Source organism: Anomaloglossus baeobatrachus, chromosome 1, assembly GCF_048569485.1.
Source record: "Anomaloglossus baeobatrachus isolate aAnoBae1 chromosome 1, aAnoBae1.hap1, whole genome shotgun sequence".
In the NCBI taxonomy this organism is placed as follows: Eukaryota; Metazoa; Chordata; class Amphibia; order Anura; family Aromobatidae; genus Anomaloglossus; species Anomaloglossus baeobatrachus.
In genome coordinates, this window is record NC_134353.1 from 198,945,538 (window position 1) to 198,969,469 (window position 23,932).

The 23,932-nt window shown below is 41.6% G+C and overlaps 1 protein-coding gene across 1 annotated transcript in view; it reads right to left on the minus strand.

Moving 5' to 3' along the window:
* Positions 1 to 14,710, minus strand: part of NPY2R (neuropeptide Y receptor Y2) — a 178,713-nt gene extending 164,003 nt beyond the window's left edge. The window contains exon 1 of the mRNA XM_075335397.1: positions 14,378 to 14,710. The gene's annotated coding sequence lies outside the window, so the exon portion shown is untranslated. The remainder of the gene's footprint in view (positions 1 to 14,377) is intronic.
* Between the last annotated feature and the right edge of the window lie 9,222 nt (positions 14,711 to 23,932).

The following is a 23,932-nucleotide window of genomic DNA, read 5'->3' on the forward strand; positions in this document are numbered from 1 at the left end:
CCCGCCCCCCCTTGGTTCTCTTCAGCACTTCCGTTTGTTGGGGGTGGGGCTTTGCTTTCGCGCCTTCCCTGCTCGGAGAAGATGCTTGAGCGGAAGATTTTCGCGCCAAGATGGCGGCGCTTCAAAATTTTCGGCCGGACACCGCCGGCGGAGATGACAAGGCGCACTTCTACTGGTAAGTAGAGGGGTTCAATCCTGTTCATGACGCCAAGTTGTCACGGGCGGGGAGGACGCCGCCGCTGCTGCGCGCTCGCCAACGCTCGGGTCCGGCACTGCTGCGGCTGCTGCCGCTCGGTAACTTGAGCGGTGGGCCGGATTCGGAAACTCGAGCGGAAATCCTTGCCCGTGAGTGAAAGGGGTGGTTGGTTTGGGGGATTTAGTCCGTGACGCCACCCATGGGTCGTGGTGAAGATGGGCACCACCGCTGCTGGTGACGGGAATCCCGGGAGCGATGGTAGGGAGCAGCTGGGATGTTCTTTTCCCCCTCCGTGGGTAGGGGTCGGTGGTCCCGGGGCCCGGTGATGTGATGGGGAGGCTGGGTTGGTGAGGTGCAGGGTTGCAGGGACAGCGCGGCGCGGTGCCGGATGGCATGGGTGTACTCACTCAGTAAGAGATGCACAAAGTCCTCGGTAAACCAAACGGCTGGATGGACGGGTCCCGCAGCCGGCTGCAGTGTCTCTCCCTGGACAGGTGATGGCGGCTGTCTTTCCCTGCACCTTGATGTTCTCGTTTGACTACTATGGATCCCCAACGGTAGTCCGCTCCCCGGTGGATGGATGCCGGAGGAGCCCGTTTGCCCACAGGCGGTGGCCCTTGGGTCTCTAGCCTTAGGCGGTAGCTGTATACCCTCACGGTGTGGGCGGTTGCCTTCTATCGGGTCTTTGGTTGTTAGGAAACCCCTGGGGTTCCGGTCACACTCGGATTTGACTATTGTCGGCGGCTCCAAGCCTGGTCGGGGTCCGATGGCCCTGCCTGTGTGTGCTGGCTTCACTTCGCTCCCCGGTCGGTACCGGCGGGCCAACGCCCGACCCGGTCCTACGGTTCCGCGTTGCTCCACCACTCCTGCAGATGGCCACCACCGTCTGCCAACCTTGCTGTCAGTGCCTGAGCCACAACCCAGACACTCAAGTGTTTACTCCTCTCACTTCCACCTCCTGGACTAAACTGTTATTTTTCCCGCCTCCAGGCCTGTGAACTCCTCAGTGGGTGGGGCCAACTGCTTGGCTCCACCCCACCTGGTGTGGACATCAGACACTGGAGGGAGGCAACAAGGGTTTTGTGTTTGGCTGGTGTCACTGTCTAATGGGAGCGGGGGTGTTTGTGTGTTATCTGTGACGACCTGGCTAGTCCAGGGCGCCACACATCCATATGACATGCGTTTTTATTCTCAGCAACTATTATTCTACAGTCATTTACAGAACCATTTACAGTGTTCTGTGCTACAGAATGGTAATGTATCTGTAAAGAACGGACAGCATATATATGGTCTGTATACCATTTATTTTTTTTCTCGCACCCATTGACTAGTATTGGCGAATCTTGTCCAATTTACACATCTACTCATAGCATACTGCAACTTTTTTCTTATCCCAAATTTGGATGAGGAAAAAAAAAATCACTTATCTATTCTGCCTCATTGACTAACATTGGTCCTAGTGATATGCAAGATTTTATTGCATTGCACTTGTCAGATTTTTTCCCTCATGCAAGCGAGGCTTGCAATTTATATTATAGTTTTTTTTTTATATTTTCTTATTGGTGATACAATTATTGGAACCTCCTCTTCACTATTTTCTTTTTTGGTTTTGTTTATTCAGCTCCCTGTAGTCTGATACCCCTAAATATAATCTTGAGTGACCAATTGCCTCCAGAAGGTAACTAATTACTAAATTGAGTCCCCCTTTGTGTAATTTGTTTTCAATGTAACTCCAGCTGTTTTGGAAAGTCCTCAGATGATGTTTGAGAACATTAAACATCAAAAAGCATCATGAAAAACAAGGAACACACCAGGTCAGGGGTAAACTTGTAAAGAATAGTAAAGCAGAGTTAGGTTATAAAAAAAAATAGAACATCTCATTGAGCACTGTTAATTCCATCATCCAAAAAAGGAAGGAGTTAGGCACAACTGCAAAGCTACCATGACATAGCCTTCCGCCTAAACTAACATTGTAAGCAGGGATATAACTAATTAGAGAAGCTGTTAAGAAACCCACGTTCACTCTGGAGGAGCTACAGAGATCCACAGTTGCCCTTTGGAGAACCTGTCCATAGGACAACTATTTGTCATATACTCCACAAATTTGGCATTTATGTAAGAGTCGAAAGAAGAAAGTCACTTTTGAATACAAGCTATTAGACATCCCATTTGCAGTTTACAAAAAGTCATGTAGCGCACACAACCAGCATGTGAAAAAAGGCACTCTTGACATAAGAAAACAAAGTATACCTGTTTTTGTTAAATACACAATGCTATGTATGGCAGAAAACTAAAGTTGCAAATCACCATAAAAATACCATCAAACATGGTGGTGGCAACATCGGTTGAGGGGATGCTTTTCTTCAGCAGGGTCAGGGAAGCTTTTTATAGTTGACGGGAAGACGGAGCTAAATACAGGACAATCCTCGAGGAAAGCATGTTGGAGGCTGCAGAAGACTTGAAACTGGGGCGTAGCTTCACCTTCCAGCAGGACAACAAAACATAAACATACCGCCAGAGCCACAATGGAGTGGTTTAGCTCAAATCATATTCATGTGTGTGAATGGCCCAGTCACAGTCCAGAACCTAAGTGCCATTAAGAATCTGTGACAAAACTTGAAAATTTCTGTTTAAAGATGCTCTCCCTCCAATCTCATTCAGATAGAGCTATTGTATTTGGATAAGATGAATGTCAGCCTCTAGATGCTTGAAGCTGGTAGTCACAAACTCCAAAAGATTTGCAGAAGTCATTGCAGTGAAAGGTGGTCCTAGAAAGTATTGACTCGGGGACTGAATACAAATGGATGTCACCATATTCAAATATATAAGATATTTAGAAAATCATGTATCATTTCCTTTACACTTCACATATACTTGCTTTTTAGCGTTGGTGTACCATATAAAATCCCAATAAAATACATTTACGTTTGTGGGTATATCATGAAAAAATGTAGAAAAGTTCAGAGAATATTAAAACATTTTCAAGAAACTGCACATACGGGCAATATTTAAGGAATGGATAGATGTCAGAACAAAAAAACAATATAATGCCACACTCATGAGAAGAGCCTTATGTAAAAAAAAGAAACATATATGTCAAGTGAAAGGTACTCGTTAGAGTCACTTTTAGGCTCTATTCACACAGTGCATGTTTGCTGCATTTTTTAATCCAAATTAAAAGCTGGTTTTTGCAGTACCAGCAAAAGCTGTGGCATTTCAGAAATTTGATTTTTTCCTTTACTGATTTAGAAAACTTTTTTAAAACCTGCAGCATGTCAATTCATTCAACGTTTTTGCAGCGCATTTCCTACATAGAAAACAATGAATGAGTGTAAATATGCTGCTATCAGTTTTTGCAACATTTTTCGTGAACAAACACGTACAGCAGTAATTTTCCCAAGTATAAACCATAATGTCTTGATAGTCTCACATGACCATGGATATTTCTCCTGACTCTGTACAGTTTAAATAAGTGATAATTAAATTAGTGATTAGCCTAAGGGGTACTTCTCATATAGCGAGATTGTTGAGTCACGGTTTTTGTGACGCAGCAGTGACCTCATTAGCGATCTCGCTGTGTGTGACACTGAGCAGTGATCTGGCCCCTGCTGTGAGATCGCTGCTCGTTACACACAGTGCTGCTTCATTTTTTGGACGTTGCTCTCCCGCTGTGAAGCACACATCGCTGTGTTTGACAGCGAGAGAGCAACGATCTGAATGTGCAGGCAGCAGGGAGCCGACTTCTGGCAGCCTGCGGTAAGCTGTAACCAATGTAAATATCGGGTAACCAAGCAAAGTGCTTTGCTTGGTTACTCGATATTTACCTTGGTTAATAGCGTCCACCGCTCTCAGGCTGCCAGTGCTGGCTCCCTGCTCCCTGCACACGTAGCCGAAGTACACATCGGGTAAATAAGCAAAGCGGTTTGCTTATTAACCCGATGTGTACTCTGGCTAGGAGTACAGGGAGCCAGCGCTAAGCGGTGTGCGCTGGTAACCAAGGTAAATATCGGGTAGCCAAGCACTTGGTTACCCGATATTTACCTTAGTTACCAAGCGCAGCATCGCTTCCACGTGTCGCTGGTGGCTGGGGGCTGGTCACTGGTCGCTGTTGAGATCTGCCTGATTGACAGCTCACCAACGACCATGTAGCGACGCACCAGCGATCCTGACCAGGTCAGATCGCTGGTGGAATCGCTGGAGCATCGCTAAAGTGTGACGGCACCCTTAACCATGACAGAATAATGTGTGACCGTTAACAATGCCCTACTAACCGAATGCCCTAAAAATGTGTGAAAGTAAACAATGCCATTTCCAATTCAACTCCCCAAGCTGTCTTTAATTAACTTATATAACCTTAGTTCATAGTTACAGTTCAGAATTGTCAAAAGGTCAAAACATTGTTACCCTTTTGATCATCAGTGTATCTTGTCTTTTTCAGAAATACTTCATTTTAGAGCTGATTTCCACTTTTTAAACCCCCTCCTTAAAGGGGTAGTCTGAAGTCTAAACAAATTTTCAACCAAATCCTGATTTATTTAAGGGGGTAATCTAAACTAATTTCTAATATTTTTGCATTAAAAATTCCCTATTTTTCACTAACTACACTATTTAACTACTAATAATGTTTTCACTATTTCCTGCATATGACGCTTCTTCTGAGAATTCCAGTGCATCCCAAGCCTCACTAGGGAGCAGAGACTGTGGTCACTGCCACAAGCTCTGTCCCCTCCCTGAAATGAAGCGTCATCAGTGACGCTCGTTTTAGGGGCTGGTCTGGTCCCTGCTCTGTTCCTGCGTTCTGCAATGAGCTGGTAGCAGAGCAGACAGTTAGGGTGCATTTTAAGAGCAGCATTAAGAGATCAGCGCTGCCCCCAAGTGATGTCACTTAGTAGTAGTTAGTGTAGATAGTGAACAGTAGGGAATTTTTAATACGACCATATTAGAAATTAGTTTAGAAAACCCCATTAAATAGGTGGGGATTTGTTTGACAATTTTTTAGCCTTCGGACCACCCCTTTAATAAATATAGATGTTTATGCTGTTCATGCATTTAGCTTAAGGCTAGGGCTATACAGGGACTTTGGGCACTTGTCACAAAACCAAAGTTTGGTAAGTGTCACTGCTACATTGGAGTACAATAAAAGTGAATAGGGTCAATTTGCAACCTTGAGAGAACTGAGATTGGGCAGTTGCAAAAAATCCAAGACGGTTGGACTTGTTTTGGCTTGCTTATTGCGGTCGCAGTACCTGTGGGGCTATGTTGACGTCCTACTCATGTGTTTGCACTGCAATGTAACAGTGACACCTAGTGAAACTTGGTTGCACTACAGGTGTCACGGCCAAAGTTGGGGAGTACTCCCAGCCTTCATCTAATTTATCTAGCTCACCACACTGACATTACAACTTTCTTGAAGTGGATAAAATATATAAAAAGTGCATTTTTTATGCATTAAAAACATGTCACAAAATATTTGACTTTTTAATGCCGAAAAAACAGGTATGAAGGTCCTGATAAACTCTTTTCTATAGATAGGAGAGCTACTGTATACCTGGCCATGAGAGAGCTGCTCTTTGCCGAAGCTGGTCACTTAGGTAGGGTACTCTTTTCTGTAAAGCTCATTTACCCTAAAACGCCACTTGAAGGCACAAAAACTCAAGCATTAAACAAAAATACGTCATTAATTTTGAGAAGGAAAATGTGATTTAGAAGAATAGTAGAATAATGACTTTTCCACTTTTGCTTTCATGACGAGGCAGGATATGATCAAGACAGACGTGGAGATTCAGGAAACGTGTTTTTAAATGATTTCTCCACAAAAAAGGTATTATTTTTTTTCTTGTAAAATCAGGAAAACTAGAACAATTTCTGTAATAGACTCATTTAGTAAAAATGCTCGGATGTAAGATATTACTGGTACATTCTCCTTATTGTGCTGCCTGCTGTTCTTTAAATTCCCTCTCAGAAACTTCACCTAATGTGTCTGCAAAGTGTGTATGTAGTATGGTGTGGCGATGAACCCTGACAGGACAAGCACGCTGTAAGCATACAAACAATTTGCTCCAGAGAAGCACAGCTTGATGGTGACATTCAACTGAAGCACATTTACTTTAATACAGTAATTTAACAGCAAAGTGTTCAGTCCATAGAGGTCTACTGCGGAGCGGCTGTAACAAGAGCGATTATCTCCCTAAAGAGGGGAACACAATCCATCCCAGAAGTTCTAGTGTCAGGAGGTTGCTCCCATTACACTAGCTGTTGTCACCAGAATGACAAGCACGGTTCTCATGCCAGTCACAGCTACTCAATCTCTTTCTAAGAAATCTGCTTCTCCTGGTGGAAGGAAGACAAATATAATCCATTAATGCAGATCACAGTAACTATCTTGGTAGTGATGGTTATTCATCAGTCTAAAGATTATTCTTAGCTTGGACATTATGTACCTGGACTGGCTCAAGGGTTTTTTTGATTGCATGCACCTCGCCATGGTTCAATTTTGGGCCCTACTTCTCCAACAATGGTCCTACACAGCTGCTCTCCAAAGTGAGCTCACCATGTCTGCAATTATTTGGTCTACTGGTGCATGGAGGCATGAGATCACCTTGTTCAAGGATTATATGAACCATCCAGGTCATCCAGATGATGAAAAGAAAATCTGCTTTTTGTTTCATATATACGAGTCAAAAAAATCCACAATGACTTGGGTTACCAATGATAGGCAGCACATTTCGAACAAACAGTTCTTTGTCATGCCTCGTACAAAGAGCATAATCTAATTTTTAAAGGGAATCGTCAACAGGTTTTTGCTACCTCATCTGAGAGCAGCATGATGTAGGCAAAAAGATTCTGAATCCAAGGATGTATCACTTAGATTACTGGCTGCAGCTGTTCTGACACAATAAAAGATTTTTTTTTTTAAGCAAAGCAGTAGACCTGAGAGTGAGATCTCGTTCATACCAGGTTCTCAATAGAGATTGTACATTTACAGTGAGATGTCAATAAAAGGAGGGGGCATGTTGGACTGTCATGCATGTGATATTGTAGTCCAGCAATGATAATCACTAAGTGGTGAAGCTTTTAGTTTAAGTAAACAACAGCACACAACCTGATAAGAGAAGCATAGTTGGTTTTTGTTTTTTAACTCCTACAGCATGCTGTCCTTAGATTACATAGCAACAACCTGCTGATAAATTCCCTTTAAATGCCTTCCCTGCTGGAAGCCCCTGCTGAACAGAACAAGCTTCCGAACTGGAGTGGCATGGAGAGGCATAATGTTGTACTACTGTTCATTTAATGTAAGGCAATACAACTCCATAAATAAAAATCTTAAAACATTATAAAGTTAAAATCTTGCTTATAGAGTATTGATATATTCATAATTTAGTCTCAAAATATTACTTTTTTATTATTTTAAGCAGTATATCAAATGGTTTATAAGGCTTTGTAAGTAATATTTTTGTTTACAGTATCGCTATGTGACATGTGATATACAGTACAGTGAAAAAGGTTTTAGGCAGGTGTGTAAAAATTGTTGCAAAGTGAGAATGCTTTCAAATATAGAAATGTTGTTAGTTTATTTTTATCAATATGCAAAATTAATGAACTAAAGAGAAATCTAACTCAAATCAATATTCAGTGTGACCACCCTTTACCTTCAAAACAACATCAATTCTTCTAGGTACATTTACAAACGGCTTTGTAGGAACTCGGCAGGAACGTTGTTCCAAACATCTTGGAGAACTAACCACAAATCATTGGATGAAGGGTTGTGCAAATCCTTCTGTCTTTTTGTGAAATCTAAGTCAGACTCAGTCCTGTTGATTTGGGCTGTGTAGTGTGGAATCATCACTTCAAGGACTCCTTGTTCTTCTTTACTCTGAAAATAAGACTTAATGACACTGGCTGCATGTTTGAGGTTGTTGTCCTGCTGCAGAACAAAAATTGCCAACCAATCAAATATCTCCCTAATAGTATTGCATAATAGATAAGTATATGCCTGTATTTCTCAGCATTGCGGACACCAAGAAATAGCAAATTTAACCCCTTCATGACCGAGGACATAACGGTATGTCCTAAATCATGAAGGGGTGATCACCACCGGCTTCTGCGGTGAGCTGGTGGCGCGGCGTGGAACGTGCACTGCTCCGCTGATACGATTCTATGGTTGTCATGGTAGCACAGGGTCATATAATGACCTGTCACTATCATGACGTATTTCCTGTTAGAGCCGACAGAGAGCCAGCTGTAACATGAATGCAGCATTTCTGCTGCTCAGAGCGATGCTGCTCTGATCAGGACGAATGAGTGATCGGACTGCTGATCCTTATAGTCCCCTAGGGGGACTGGTAAAATAAAAAAAGTTTTAAAAAAAATTGAAAAAAATGAAAAAACCTAAAAGTTCCATTCACAACCCATTCACCCCATTGAAAATTAAGAGTTATAAAAAATATACACACATTTGGTATCACCGTGTTAAGAAACATCCCATCTATCAAAATATAAAATCAATTAATCTTATTTGTAAACAGCATAGCAGCAAAAAAATTTGAAACGCTAAAATTACATTTTTTGGTAGTTGCAAATTTTGCGCAAAATGCAATAACAGGTGATCAAAACGTCGAACCTGCGCAAAAATGGTACCATAAAAATGTTGGCTCAAGACGCAAAAAAAATGCCATCTCAGAGCCTCATATCCTGAAAAATGAGAATGCCACGGGTTGTGGAATATGGCGCAAAAAGTGTGCCACTTTTTTCGACAAAATTCAGAATTTTTTTTAAACCCCTTAGATAAAAATAAACCTTTACATGTTTGGTATCTATGAATTCATACCAACCTGAGGCATCACACCAACACATCCGTTTTACCATATAGTGAATACAGTGAATAAAATTGCACAAAAACCATCATGCAATAGCATTTTTTTTTGCCATTTTCCAGTACACAATATGGTAAAACTTATGGTTTAATTGAAAAGTACAACTCGTCCTGAAAAAAACAAAGCCCTCATATGGCAAGATTGACTGAAAAATAAAAAGGTTACAGCTCTCGGAAGAAGGGGAGCATAAAACAAAAAAAAAAAACAGAAAATTGCCTGGTCATGAAGTGGTTAAGGACTGTAGAAGTAGTGAAACAATGAAATAGATGAAAGACACATCATGCTTACTTCCGTTCAAGACCAGAAGATGTCCAGCAGTGCCATTATCTCAGAATTGGCAGTAAACCGCAGGTCCCTGCTACACCTGTCTTCTGTTAAGAGAAGTCTGGCCAAAAGAAATCTTCATGCAAGAATTGTGGCCAAAAAGCCATACCTTTGATATGGAAACAAGGCCAAGTGACTCAACTATGCATGAAAACTAAGAACTGGGGTGCAGAAAAATGTGAATGGAGCAATAGTCGATCATGCCCTCACTTTTAATGGCGATGTGCTCAGATGGTCTTCTGCATGCCTATAAGAATGAACGGAGCAGTAGTGTGCATGATCGAACTCCACTCCATTCATGAAGAGCTCTTCACAACCCCAGTTCTCAGAACTGTGGTTGTGTGTGGAGTTGAGATTGGTTGTCCAAGTATTAAGATATCCATGGATATTAGAAAGTTTTCAAATTTTAGAAGACCCCAATAAGGGGTTGGATTCTGTCCTTATTTTGAGACACATGACAAAGAAACATTTGTTCGAAATTCATCACTTTTTATGAGAAGTGATTGTGGATGTTACATCTGTTACACGTATAAAATAAAAAGACTTTTTTTTACCATCTGGATGAGCTGGATACATTACATCTAAAAAGGTACAGTATATTATTAAATTAAGCAGCAAGGATTTAATAACCTGCTTAGATTCTAGAAAAGAATAATACTTAGTGCAGCACCCAGCATGTGGCCACTGAGGATATTGATTGGCTGCAGCAGTCACTTGCTAGTAAAGAATGTCACAGCTGACAATCTGTCAACAAAAATCAGTGGGAGACTACAGAAGCAAGTGCACTGTATCGGCGGGGGATTAACTGCTGCTATTTTGAAACGGCTGCTCTTCTTTTTTAAAAATACTTGGACATCTCCTCTCAACTAGTGTCTTTCCAAGGTGTCTGCAATAGAGTTAAAAGTCACTAACAGCTTACCAGATAATCTGGTCAATTTAGATTTAGGTGGTGAAGCAGGAAGAGATTTTGTCCATCTGCCTCTCCCCTCCAATCACTGAAGTTAAAGGGGTTGTCCGAAAGCTAACCAAATCCCTATCTATTTGTCTGGATAATCTAAACTAATTTCTAATATACTTGCATTAAAAGTTTCCTACTGTTTCCAAACTACTTAACTACTATTGATTTTTTTATTCTACTTCCTGTCTATGACTCTTTGTTTGAGAATCCCAGTGCATGCTGGGATCCTGAAATGAAGCGTCATTAGGTGGAAAAGACTGCAGTCCCTATGAGAGCCCTTGCCTCCTCCCTGAAACAAATCGGCATCAGTCACACTCGTTTGAATACCTGGTCTGGTCCCTGCTCTATCCCTGCATGCTGTCTTAGTGAACTGTGCAGCGTGCTCTGTACTACCGGCTAAGATTAGCTGTAATGAGTTGGCAACAGACCAGAGCAGATAGTCAGGACATTGTGTCAGATTACTAGTCACTTTTCAGAGATTAGCGCTGATCTCTGAGCCTTGCTCTGATAAAATGTACTGACTGTCTGCTTTGCTCTGACACAACACAGTGCACTGTCATTGTGCACATCGCACAATGACAGTGCACAGGGACAGAGCAGGAATCAGATCAGTCCCTGAAGCGGGGGTGACTGATGATGCTTCATTTCAGGAAGGGGGTAGGGACAGTGACTGCAGCCTCAGCCCCCTAATGACAGTTCGTTTTAGAATCCCAGCATGCACTGGGATTCTCAATTGAAGAGTCAGACAGGAAGTAGGTAAAATAATTTGCATCAATTAGTGTAGTTAGTGAACAGTAGGGAATTTTTATACAACCATATTAGGAATTAGTGTACATTACCCTGTTAAACAGAGATTTGGTTGAAAATTTATTTGGACCACCTCTTTAAGAGAGCTTCTAAACCTGCTGATTGGAGAAGACCTGCCAACTGATAGATATTCCCCTTCTTGGTGTCCAGCAGGAATACATTTAAAACGTTCCCTGCCCAGTGACTGCACAGGAGGATCATTTAGATATAGCTTTAATAAACCTTATGACAAACAGTCTTTAATTGTAACACATCATAAATGAATATATAGTAAGACGCCTGGGTATAAATCACAGTGTAATTTGGACACTTCTATTATAGCCAAGTGCTTAAATGCCAAATAAAACCTCTGTATATACAGTATGCTGACGGTAAGTACATATACAATATCATCTATCTATGCCCCTTGTAAGACATGACAGCATTGATATATTTACTCCTCTGGATTTACTCCTTGGAGCTGTGGTCTAGCAGCTTCCTTATACTATTGACAGGAGTCTGTTGATTTTCTATAGAAAATTAACCCTGAACAAGCACAAATGTCCACTAATAGCACGGTTAGCTAATCTCTGACTATTACGTAAATGTTTTATAGGTAATCTCTGGCTATTACTTACATGTTTTATAGGTTACATGAATGCACTAATGATGAGCACAGAGGGACAGGGGAGCGACGTGTCCTCTCTCCTGTCTGATGTGGATGTAGCCGGTCACTATGGTTCTGTTTATATACTTTTGGAGTATTGTATGTTTACACTGTTTTTTATGTTGATTTTTCTCCAGTTTTTTGTGATTTTTTTTTTTTTTTTTTTTCTGTTTCAACGTATTCTGATGTCATATGATGAACATTTTTTTAACTACAAATAACTCAAAAATTGGCAAGCTGCTTGTATTTCCACTTGGAAAACTAAAACACATGGAAAAAAATCATAGAAAAAACAGCACCATGTGCCCTATAGACTTCTTTCTCTTTTGAAGCTTTTTCTTACAGCTTTTGAAGTGGTTTTTCATGGGGGTTTTGGAGCAGAAGCTGCTCTGAAATGTACATACAATCCTCTGTGTGACATACCCTTCAGGCATAGCCTCTTTTGACATTTATAAACATACTGTGTTTACTAAAGCAAGCAGAAAGAGTAGATAATATTGACAAACGTGGCCTGGCTGGTCATAACTAATATTGGAATTTTCATATAGTTTTGATTGCTAAAATATTTCAGCCATCATTACCAGACTCAATTCTTTTGACATCCGCGGCTTTTTCAGATATATTTAAAATTAGGAACAAAAAGTGACCATGAGATTCTAATGGTCACAATGCGCTGTGTGTAATATTATTACATAAAACTGCAAACAAACATTATCTTGCCCATGATATATTAACCTACACACATACTAGCTTTAAATGGTTAAAAATGAGAAACCTGCTGTGTGCATACATTGCTTTTCTTACGTTTTGTGGCTATATTCTTATACTCTACAAAAACACACTGGCTATATCTGCCAATCCCAAGAAGATTAAAAAACAGCAGTGAAACGTGTAACTTTGGCATAAATCCTGAACTGAACAGAATGGGAGGCAGAAAAACTAAAAATAGAAGAGTGTTCCTGCACACTGGAAGGGAAAGATACAGAGAGATAAATGGATAGATGGATTGATGGATAGAGGGATACATAGATGGATGGATGGATAGATAGAAGGATAGCTAGATAGATAGATAGATGGATAGATATGTAGAAAGAGAGAGATAGATAGTTAGATAGATAGAGGGATAGATAGATGGATAGATAGATAGATGATAGATGGATAGATAGTTAGATAGATAGAGGGATAGATAGATGGATAGATAGATAGATGATAGATGGATAGATAGATAGCTTATTTGATTTGATTTGATTTGATTTGATTTGATAGAGGGATAGAGGGATAAATAGATAGATAAATAGATAGATAGATAGATGGATTGATGGATAGATGGATGGATAGATAGATAGATATGTAGATAGAGAGAGAGATAGATAGTTAGATAGATAGAGGGATAGATACATAGATAGATAGATAGATAGATCAATATAGATAGATAGATGATAGATAGATGGATAGACAGATGGATAGATAGATAGATAGAGGGATATATAGATAGATAGATATGTAGATAGATAGATAGATAGAGGGAGGGATAGATAGATACATAGGTATAGATAGATAGAGGGATAGATAGAGGAATAAAGAGATAGATAAATAGATAGATAGAGAGATAGATAGATAGAGGGATAGATAGATAGATAGAGATAGATAGATATGTAGAGAGATAGATAGAGAGAGGGATAGATAGATAGAAAGTGTAGAGATAGATAATAAATTATAGTAAGTGTAGCTGTAGATAGACAGAATATATAGATATAGATAGATAGATAGTTAGATAGATAGAAAGTGTAGAGATAGATAGGCACATAGATAGCTAGGACAGATAATGTAGAGATAGATAGATGGATAGATAGATAGATAGAATAAATAGAAACTGTAGATGATAGGTGAGATAAAGATGGATAGATACTGTAGATAGATGCTGGAGATATGATATATCGATAGATACTGTAAATAAATTGATAGATGGATATAGAGATAGATAGAACATAGAAACTGTAGATGATAGAAAGATGGATAGATACTTTAGATACTGTAGATAGATAGAAAGATAGATGATATAAACATATTAGATATATAATAAGATAAGATAGATCATAGATAGATAAATAGAAAGTGTAGAGATAGATAATAGATGATAGAAAGTGTAGCTATAGATGATAGAATTTATAGATATACATAGATAAATAGATAGAAAGTGTAGAGATAGGTAGGTACATAGCTAGAGGGATAGATATATGAATGGATAGATAATAAATAGCACAGAGCACACTCGTTTATTGGACACTAGTACTTTTCCAGTCCATCTGATATCTGCCCATACTGTGATATTGCCGGCTTCCTCCAGCACAGAGCTGGCAGCATGTGTTACTGACTATAGTTACCATCTATGTGACTATGTGATGGAAAACCAATATTGACACAATGTAGAATAAAGAGCTGTTTGTGCCGTCAGATGGGTGCAGCCCACATTAACCTGCAGTCAGTCACCTCTGCTGTGAGCATAGTCAGAAGTGACACTAGGGAAGCAGCCAGTCCCCCCTATACATAATATCAAGTGCAGAGTAACTTACTGCTCTCTGCTCTGTGGTTAGAAGGGTCTCCTTTCTTCTCCAGGTGACAGAAGATGCTGGCAAGTCCCAGTGCCCAGCCTCCTGGTGCTCCTCCAGCAGTAGGATGCTCTAGTTGTGGTCACACACTGATGGACAGACCGTAGATGGGAGGCAATACTCCTCCAGTCGGAGCAGATCTGTTCTTCTGCTCTGAGAACTGCTAATTAAAGTCCTTGGGAGTGAGGGACGCAGAAGAAGGAGCCAGTGAATGCTCAGGCTGCTGCCAGTCACTCCTCCTCCAGCCCCTGCAAGGTGAGGAGCATCCTGGAAGTCTCTGCCCTTGGTGCTGCACCTTCTGGACTCCTGGAGGTGTCATCTCTCCCTGCTCCTTCTGTTACTTCTTATATATTCACCAAAACATTCACCTCATATTGACTTCATTAACCCTTTCTGGAGCTGCACTTCTGCACAGTTTATGTCACGTCTTTCTATGCTTAACCCCTTCACCACCTGATGATTTTCTGTTTTCCGTTTTCATTTTTCCTCCTTTTCTTCCAAGAGCCATAACGTTTTTATTCTTCCCTCCATATAGCCATACAGAGGTTGTTTCATATGGTAATTAAGCACTTTGCTATAATATAAGTGCCCTAATGTATGAGAACAATGAGACCTGATCACTGTGATTTATACCCAGACTTCTTACTATATATTCATTCATGATATGTTATAGTTAAAGACCATGTGTCATAATTAAACTACATGTAAATGATCCTCCTATGAAGCCTCCGGGCAGGAAAGTTTTCTCATTAATTCTGCTGGACACCAAGAAGGGGAATACATAGATGTCCCCTTTCTGTCGGCCGATCTACTCCAATCAGCAGCTTTAACAGCACTCTTTAAAGGGGCAGTCCGAAGACTAAATTTTTAAACTGAATGTCGATTTAACCCCTTTACCACCTGGGCAATTTTCCATTTTCATTTTTTCCTCCCATCTTCCAAGAGCTATAACGTTTTTATTTTTCCGTCCATGTAGCCATATGAGGGCTTGTTTTCTTGCGGGACGAGTGAATCATGTCATTCAAAAGTACTCGTCCCGTAAGAAAACATGCCCTCATATGGCTACATGGACGGAAAAATAAAAACGTTATGGCTTTTTTCCTTTTGAATGACATGATTCACTCTGACCCATATTGTACTGCAAAAAGCGGAAAAAAAATCCAACTGTGGTGAAATTGCAAAAAAAAGTGCAATTCCACAATTGCTTTTTGTTTCTGTTTTTTTTTACCATGTTCACTATATGGTAACACTGACATAGTAATATGATTCCCCAGGTCAGTACAAGTTCGTAGATACCAAATGTACAATTTTATTTTTACTTCAGTGGTGAAAAAAAATCTGAAATTTGTAAAAAAAAATAATTTACCTTTTGTCACCATTTTCCGAGACCCGTAACATTCTCATTTTTCAGATCTGGGGCTCAGTGATGGCTTATTTTTTGCATCCTGAGCTGACGTTTTTAATTATACCATTTTGCGGTAGATGCAATGTGTAGTTTTTTTTTTATTGTTTTGGATTCTATGAGGCAAAAGGGGGATTATATTAACTTTTGTGGGGTTTTTTATTTTTTCATATTTTAAAAAACATATTTTTACACTATTTCTTGTTTTTACTAGTCGTCTTAGTGGACTTGAAGCTCATATACTCCGATCGATTTTGCTGTTCAGGGCAATGCTTCAGCACTGCTCTGTACAGCAGAAATGCTGACCTCCTGTGAATGCTGGCGCTCAGCCAACGTTCACAGGAACTACATCATGATAGTGACAGAGGCTATCAGCTGACCCCCAACTGTCATCACAACCCATTGGGGCCCCGTGATTGTGTGGCGCCCCTGGACTTCAGGCGCTACAGGGTATTACGCCACTTTTAAGGGGTAATATCCATCCCAGGTTAGGAGGGGGTTAACTTCTGGTGCCTTCACAAAACACACACATACAACAGCAAGGTGTTTTCCCACAGGCGGTTGGACTAGTGCAGACAGGTTAGTTAGCCATCACGAACCATGTAACTTCCCCAGTCGCTAGGACACACACTGGGCACGGGCACCACATGGGGTAAGAAGTAGGCACAACCATCACACTAGAGCAGACCTTCCCTTGCACAGCTTGGGATAACTCTAGCACAGACAAGTGGAGTTTGGTGTTCTCTTTCTTCGTGGGCCCGTGGCTTGGAGCTGGAGGCTCGTCCCGGGTTCCGGATAGTAACCGAGGGACATTTCACTAGAAAGACTTTCACGGGCGCCGGCAGTGACCGCCGACTATCTGGGATCGGATGGAGCCCATTGTGGCAGAGATCAGTACTCTGGGGCAGTGCCTGAACTACTTGTGAGTAAAACAACTTGGAACTGCAGCCCTTGCCTCTGCGTCTCATTTGCCAGCGCCGTCGCCCAACACTGAGGCGCCAATGGAGATTACCACGACCCCCGTCTGTCTTCCATCATCCTCCCCGGGGTAACCCCGCTCCGTCTGTGGGGAGCAACACCATCCCGGCTGCGAGCATTACCATCAGCCCCAGAGAGCAGCACCCACAGCAGCGACCCATCCGTGGCATCTAAAAAGACTTTCCTCACCATCACTACCACCCCCAACCTCCATACATCCTCCCGTCCACCGCCTTCCCTCCCTCCTCAGTCTCAGGGTAACGAAACCGGGCCAGGGCAGCCCATGAGGACGCAGAGGATCTGCACCCCCGGCCCGGCAACATGTCGGGTGAAAACCCCTCGACCCCGGGGTGTTACAATTGGGTCACAGGGCCATCGGTGACAGCAGGGAATGATGTGATCCCCAACAAACGCGCGTTAAATCCCACTGTCAGAGATTTATAGTGGGATTTAACTGAATAACAGGCGCAGATAAATCTCTGATCAGCCAATATGTGCAGGGAAATGTGAGCCTATGTTAAAGAGACAGGCACGACCTATGAAGTACCGGTACATCATAGGTCGTGACGGGGTTAAGGCATAGCCGTCGTTTTAAATTTATTTCATAAATCAATAGTAAGCAGGAAAATAAGCAACTTTGTAATATATCTTATCACTAACCTTCAGTCAGTAAATATTAGAATCACATTAAATATTGTTTACCTTAATATATTCTGTGTGTTAATAAAAAATGCATAATAGGCAACGTGGTGTCTGGTTATATTTAGACCTGAGTTGCAGACAGTTCCTGCTCACAGCTTATTTTGCTGGGGGAGCAGCCAGGCATTTTTCCTTCAGCTGCTTATACACAGGAAATGTAGTATCGATACAAGTATGGCTTATGTCTACCAGAAGACAAGTCTTTCCTACAAAGGGGCTTTCCACTCTGCGTCATAGTAGAGTCCCGAGAAAGGGTTGCCTTCTCGGTGATGGACATGTGCTCTAAATATCAACTAGGATTGTTTTAATGGGAAAAAAACTTTTAAGGGATCTCCTCTTTTTTTTAAGTGGCTGTAGTGTGATAATGACTCTCCTCCTCTGTAGCCTAGATGACCCAATTTCTCCCATAGGCCAGTGGTTCGGTGACTTCACCTCATTATTTAGCTCTCATCTCTGTGGTGGCATGGTATGGCAATAGTTTCATTCCCATGCTGAAAGATCCACCTTCCCTGGGCTCGTGCTCAGAAGCTCCACCATCCATTCAAATCCTGGTCACTTCTATTTCCCAGGATTCTGCTCCATCAGAATACAATGTTCACGATGTCAAGAGAGAGAAAAATGAGAGGTGATGTCACATTGACTACGTGACCTCCTCGACACAACATCAGTACAGGAATACAGAGGAGGCGCTGGAAGGGTCACATGAATCAGCGCAGAACAGTGATTGATGTGATTTTCAAACTTGGCTGGCCTGCTGGTTATGAGGCAATGCTGAAGGCACGTCGAGCCGTCACATAGTACTGCGTCTCCAAAGTACTGCCTTGTTCATGGGACAGAACTGCTGATGTTCTTTTCCCTTGGCATGATTGACAGTGTATTCGAAACATGAAGTTTGAAAGAGAAAATAGAAGAGAGTAGGACCTTAATGGAGGCTGGAGCTTCTGAGCTCTAGAACAGGGAGGTAAAGTTTTCAGCATGCACTAAAAACCATTGTCATACCCCACCACTACTGCAATGGTGGGAAAATAATAAGGAGGCGTCAAAGGACCCATGGCCAAAAGGAAGAATCCCAACAAACTAAAGCCTATAATAGGAAAATGACCCTATCTACAGAAAAAAATATATATAATGGTGCAATTAAGAACCTATTCAGAACAGACCAAAAAAACAAACATAAGACCTAAAACCTAATAAACCGCATTGAGTAAAAGCATAAGGGTATGTGGGCACATTGAATATTTGGATGCAGAAATTTTTGCACCATTTCTGCATCTCTTGGAAGGAAAAATGCAAAAACATGCAGTTTGCTGTGTTTTCAATGCATTTTTGCAGGTTTTTCTGCGTACGGTTTCACCTGTATTTTTGGAAAGCAATCAATGCAATAGAGATAGGTAATACATAAAGTTAGCTATTAGACAGAGCTGCCAGCAGGGCATTACTGCCCTTACTGGTGTACAGGGCTTGGTGAAAAGGGGGAACCGGGTTAATAACTTTGCTTTATTAATCCCCGGCCAGGCCCTAATCATAGCGGCAGTCTGTAGTATGGCCGCAGCAGAGGTGGCCGGCCGTGTCGCTTCAGCCACTGTAAGTGAGGGAGCACTACTGGTAGGGCCAGTTGCAATAGGGAAGAGCAGTGTGCGTCATCTCGCGACCCAGGGTGTAGCAGTGTGATGAGATCATCACTATGTGACCTCATGACACTGTTGCAGGCAATGCAGAGCCACAGAGGTGGCAAGGAAACGGGAGCTGGCTATGAATGGTAAGTGCTCCATGGAGGGGCTCAAGACAGCGGCAGGGTGATCCCAAGGGCTGAGGGCGGTGAAGGGGCCCGCCGACCCCAGCTCCTGCTACAGCTGGATATGGGTCTGAAAGCGCACATCCAAATGAAATTCAGCACAGAGAGGACACAGCACAACATGGGAGACGGGGAGGGTAAGTAAAAATATATTTTTGTTTTTGCATTAGAGAACAGAGACGTATTTACCAGGTCGGGGGCCTACACACCAGGAGAGGCCCAGGAGGATATATATACCAGCAAGAGTAAAGGAGAGGAACATATATAAGAGCCCAGGAGGGCGACATATATAGTAGAAGGAGCCCAGGAGGGGGACATATATACCAGGAAGAGTCAAAGAGGGGAACATATATACCAGTAGAGGTCCAAGAGGGGGACATATATATCAGGAGTGTGACATATATGCCAGGAGGGGACATATGTTCGAGGAGGGGCACATATATGCCAGGAGGGGGACATTTATAGCAGGAGGGAGAGCTGCATACCAGGAGGGGGAACTATATACCAGGAAAGGCAAAGGAGGGGGCATATATACCAGGAAGAGGGCATATATACTAGGAGGAAGACATATATATATATATACATATATATATACAGTGCAGACCAAAAGTTTGGACACACCTTCTCATTCAAAGAGTTTTCTTTATTTTCATGACTCTGAAAATTATAGATTCACATTGAAGGCATCAAAACTATGAATTAACACATGTGAAATGAAATACTTAACAAAAAAAGTGTGAAACAACTGAAAATACGTCTTTTATTCTAGGTTCTTCAGAGTAGCCACCTTTTGCTTTGATTACTGCTTTGCACACTCTTGGCATTCTCTTCATTAGCTTCAAGAGGTAGTCGCCGGATATGGTCGTCCAACAGTCTTGAAGGAGTTCCCAGAGATGCTTAGCACTTGTTGGCCATTTTGCCTTCACTCTGCGGTCCAACTCACCCCAAACCATCTCGATTGGGTTCAGGTCTGGTGACTGTGGCCAGGTCATCTGGCGTAGCACCCCATCACTCTCCTTCTTAGTCAAATAGCCCTTACACAGCCTGGAGGTGTGTTTGGGGTCATTGTCCTGTTGAAAAATAAATGATGGACCAACTAAACGCAAACCGGATGGAATAGCATGCTGCTGCAAGATGTTGTGGTAGCCATGCTGGTTCAGTATGCCTTCAATTTTGAATAAATCCCCAACAGTGTCACCAGCAAGCACCCCCACACCATCACACCTCCTCCTTCATGCTTCACGGTGGGAACCAGGTATGTGGAGTCCATCCGTTCACCTTTTCTGCGTCGCACAAACACATGGTGGTTGGATCCAAAGATCTCAAATTTGGACTCATCAGACCAAAGCACAGATTTCCACTTGTCTAATGTCAATTCCTTGTGTTCTTTAGCCCAAACAAGTCTCTTCTGCTTGTTGCCTGTCCATAGCAGTGGTTTCCTAGCAGCTATTTTACCATGAAGGCCTGCTGCACAAAGTCTCCTCTTAACAGTTGTTCTAGACATCTGTCTGCTGCTAGAACTCTGTGTGGCATTGACCTGGTCTCTAATTTGAGCTGCTGTTAATCTGCGATTTCTGAGGCTGGTGACTCGGATAAACTTATCCTCCGCAGCAGAGGTGACTCTTCGTCTTCCTTTCCTGGGGCGGTCCTCATGTGAGCCAGTTTCTTTGTAGCGTTTGATGGTTTTTGCCACTGCACTTGGTGACACTTTCAAAGTTTTCCCAATTTTTCGGACTGACTGACCTTCATTTGTTAAAGTAATGATGGCCAATCATTTTTCTTTATTTAGCTCCTTTTTTCTTGCCATAATACAAATTTTAACAGTCTATTCAGTAGGACTATAAGTTGTGTATCCACCAGACTTCTGCACAACACAACTGATGGTCCCAACCCCATTTATAAGGCAAGAAATCCCACTTATTAAACCTGAGAGGCCACACCTGTGAAGTGAAAACTATTTCCGGTGACTACCTCTTGAAGCTCAACAAGAGAATGCCAAGAGTGTGCAAAGCAGTAATCAAAGCAAAAGGTGGCTACTTTGAGGAACCTAGAATACAAGACATATTTTCAGTTGTTTCACACTTTTTTGTTAAATGTTTCATTCCACATGTGTTAATTCATAGTTTTGATGCCTTCAATGTGAATCTACAATTTTCAGAGTCATGAAAATAAAGAAAACTCTTTGAATGAGGTGTGTCCAAACTTTTAGTCTGTACTGTATATATATAAGCTTGACTTTTATTGATGCAAAACATTTAAGGCTGACAACAAAAAAGGTTAAAACATGATTGACCCAAAAAAAATGGATGAAATAAGGTGATGGACATAATAATCCTTTATTTCTGTCACTGTAGTCCAGCTAATAGAAACCTGAAAGACATAAAAAGAGAAAAAAAACAAGCAACTGTCCTTCGTTTAGCAATTTGTTAGAAATCCAAGTTCCTAGGTCCAACGTGGTTCGGCAGTTCCCACTGCGATCCTGAATTACCTGGATCAAAGACTAAAAAGCATCAGAACAAGGCTTCATAGGATTTGTGCAGGAGCTAGTACCGGGTCTTATGGTGTGCAGCAGGAGTCAGGACTGGCTGCTGCTCAAAGCCTATGAAGCCTATGACTTGGCGCATCAAATGTAATGCGTCACTTCTTGGGCAACTGCGGGCTGGTAATTTTAGTCTGGGAAGGGCCAAATAAACATGGACCTTCCCAGCCTTTATCAGCCCGCAGACTTCTGCTTTACCTTTGCTGGTTATCAAAATAGGGGTCCCAAGTAGTTTTTTCATTTTTTTATCTATTTAATCATAAAAAGTAGTCCGCAGGGTGCAATTTTATTATATGTCAGTTGTGCTCTATGTTTATTTATTTCTATTTATTATCTATCTCTATAGATCCAACCAAAATAAAGAGACTTCTCCAATGATTAATGTAAAAATCGTTAATTGGTACATCAATTTTTAAGTGGCATACATATTAAAACCATTTAAAAGAGAAAATAGAATGTGTAGAATGTGAATTTCACATTATGTAGAATGTGAAAAACAGACCCAGTGAGCAAAATAAAAACATTGTCGTCTGAATCAAACTATCAGATTGATTGTATAAATAACATTTAAATAATGGATGTTAATGTGATACATAGGATAAATAGATAAGCATGTATTTATAAAGATAAAGTAATGTCTCCAAGTTCTAAAAGTATTGGAGTCTCAAAAAGAGAGAACTAAGCCAGTGCAAACAAATGAGCAGACCAAGGTGCAAAATGAAATGACAATCACACATAACCATGATAATATATTTATTACACCTGTAACTAATGCAGGAGCAGAATTACCATATGAATGTGCCCCAGGGATGCCCAGGAGCCATTTGACACTAAGGCAACCTGATGTCTACTAGTTGCTCAGCCAGAGCTGGGCATCAGCTGTTTTATGTGCTCTGTTCCTCACACCTGCAGGAATTAATTCCTGCTGACTTTGGGAACTCTGCTAGGAACTCGAGTTGCTAAGTACCAATCACAGCCATCTCCTCGATATATAGATTTTGGACCTTGCTACATAGAGCGGATTATAGCTTCAGCCTAGCTCCAGCGATTCCAGTCTTTGTAGTGACCCAGTTTGTGGTGATCTGTAGTTGAGATTTTGAGTGATGTGGATGTTTCCCTGTTGTGTTTTTACTTCCTTTTTCTTTATTCCCCTGTACATATATAGTCTATCCTTTGTGTTTGAATGCAGTGTGTATGAGTTTTCATTCTCCCTTGTCCATGTCATTTCTGTGGGGTTTTGTTACTGTGTTTCCAGCCCGCCCCTAGAGTGGGGGAGAGGGAGAGTAGGATCAGGGCTCGGACAGGAGTCAGGGTTGAGGTGGGGGCTTAGACCTTGCTACTATCAAGCCTACCTCGGAGATAAGGGACAGCACAGGTTCTCAAGTCTGAGGGCCAGCCTAGCATTCGATGTCATTTCATACCCTGTGACACTATAGCATTCACTGATGTCTAAAAATGTATGCAAAAAAAGCAATCAAAAATGTTGCAAAAGTGCAGCAAATAAACAGCATATCCACAATCATTTTTACATCTGTGTTTTTATATCATGTTTGGCTGACTTAATGGAAGTAGGTGGGTGAAAAAACCCTGCAAGGATGCAGAGGGTACATTCCCACGATCAGTCTTTCTCGCATTCTGGACACAGCGTAATTTCTCTTGTGAAGATGCTAGTGTCCTGTGCAGGAGAACGCACTGTCCGTGCCCATGATTAGGATTGTGGATGCAGTGTATTTTCGCTGTGTTCTCCCACTCAGAACACTAGCAGCTCCTCAAGAATAAATTAACATGCTGCGGCTGGGAAACCCATGCGCAGGTCAGTTTACAGAGCATTAAAAAGAAGCACAGTTGGCAGGAGATTTCTATAAATCAGATCCACTGTGCTTGTATTGTACAATGCAGTGTTTTAGAAGCAGCAAAAAAAATGCTGCGTCCAAAACGCTTCTAACACTGATCATAGCCATGCCCTGACCAGCAGAAGTGATAAGACAGTATGAAATTCATAAAAAGTTAAAAAATAAATAAGAAAAAATAAAAAAACACAAAAGTTAAAATCACCCCCCCTTTGCCCAGTTGAAAATAAGTCAATACATATATTTGGTATAGCCG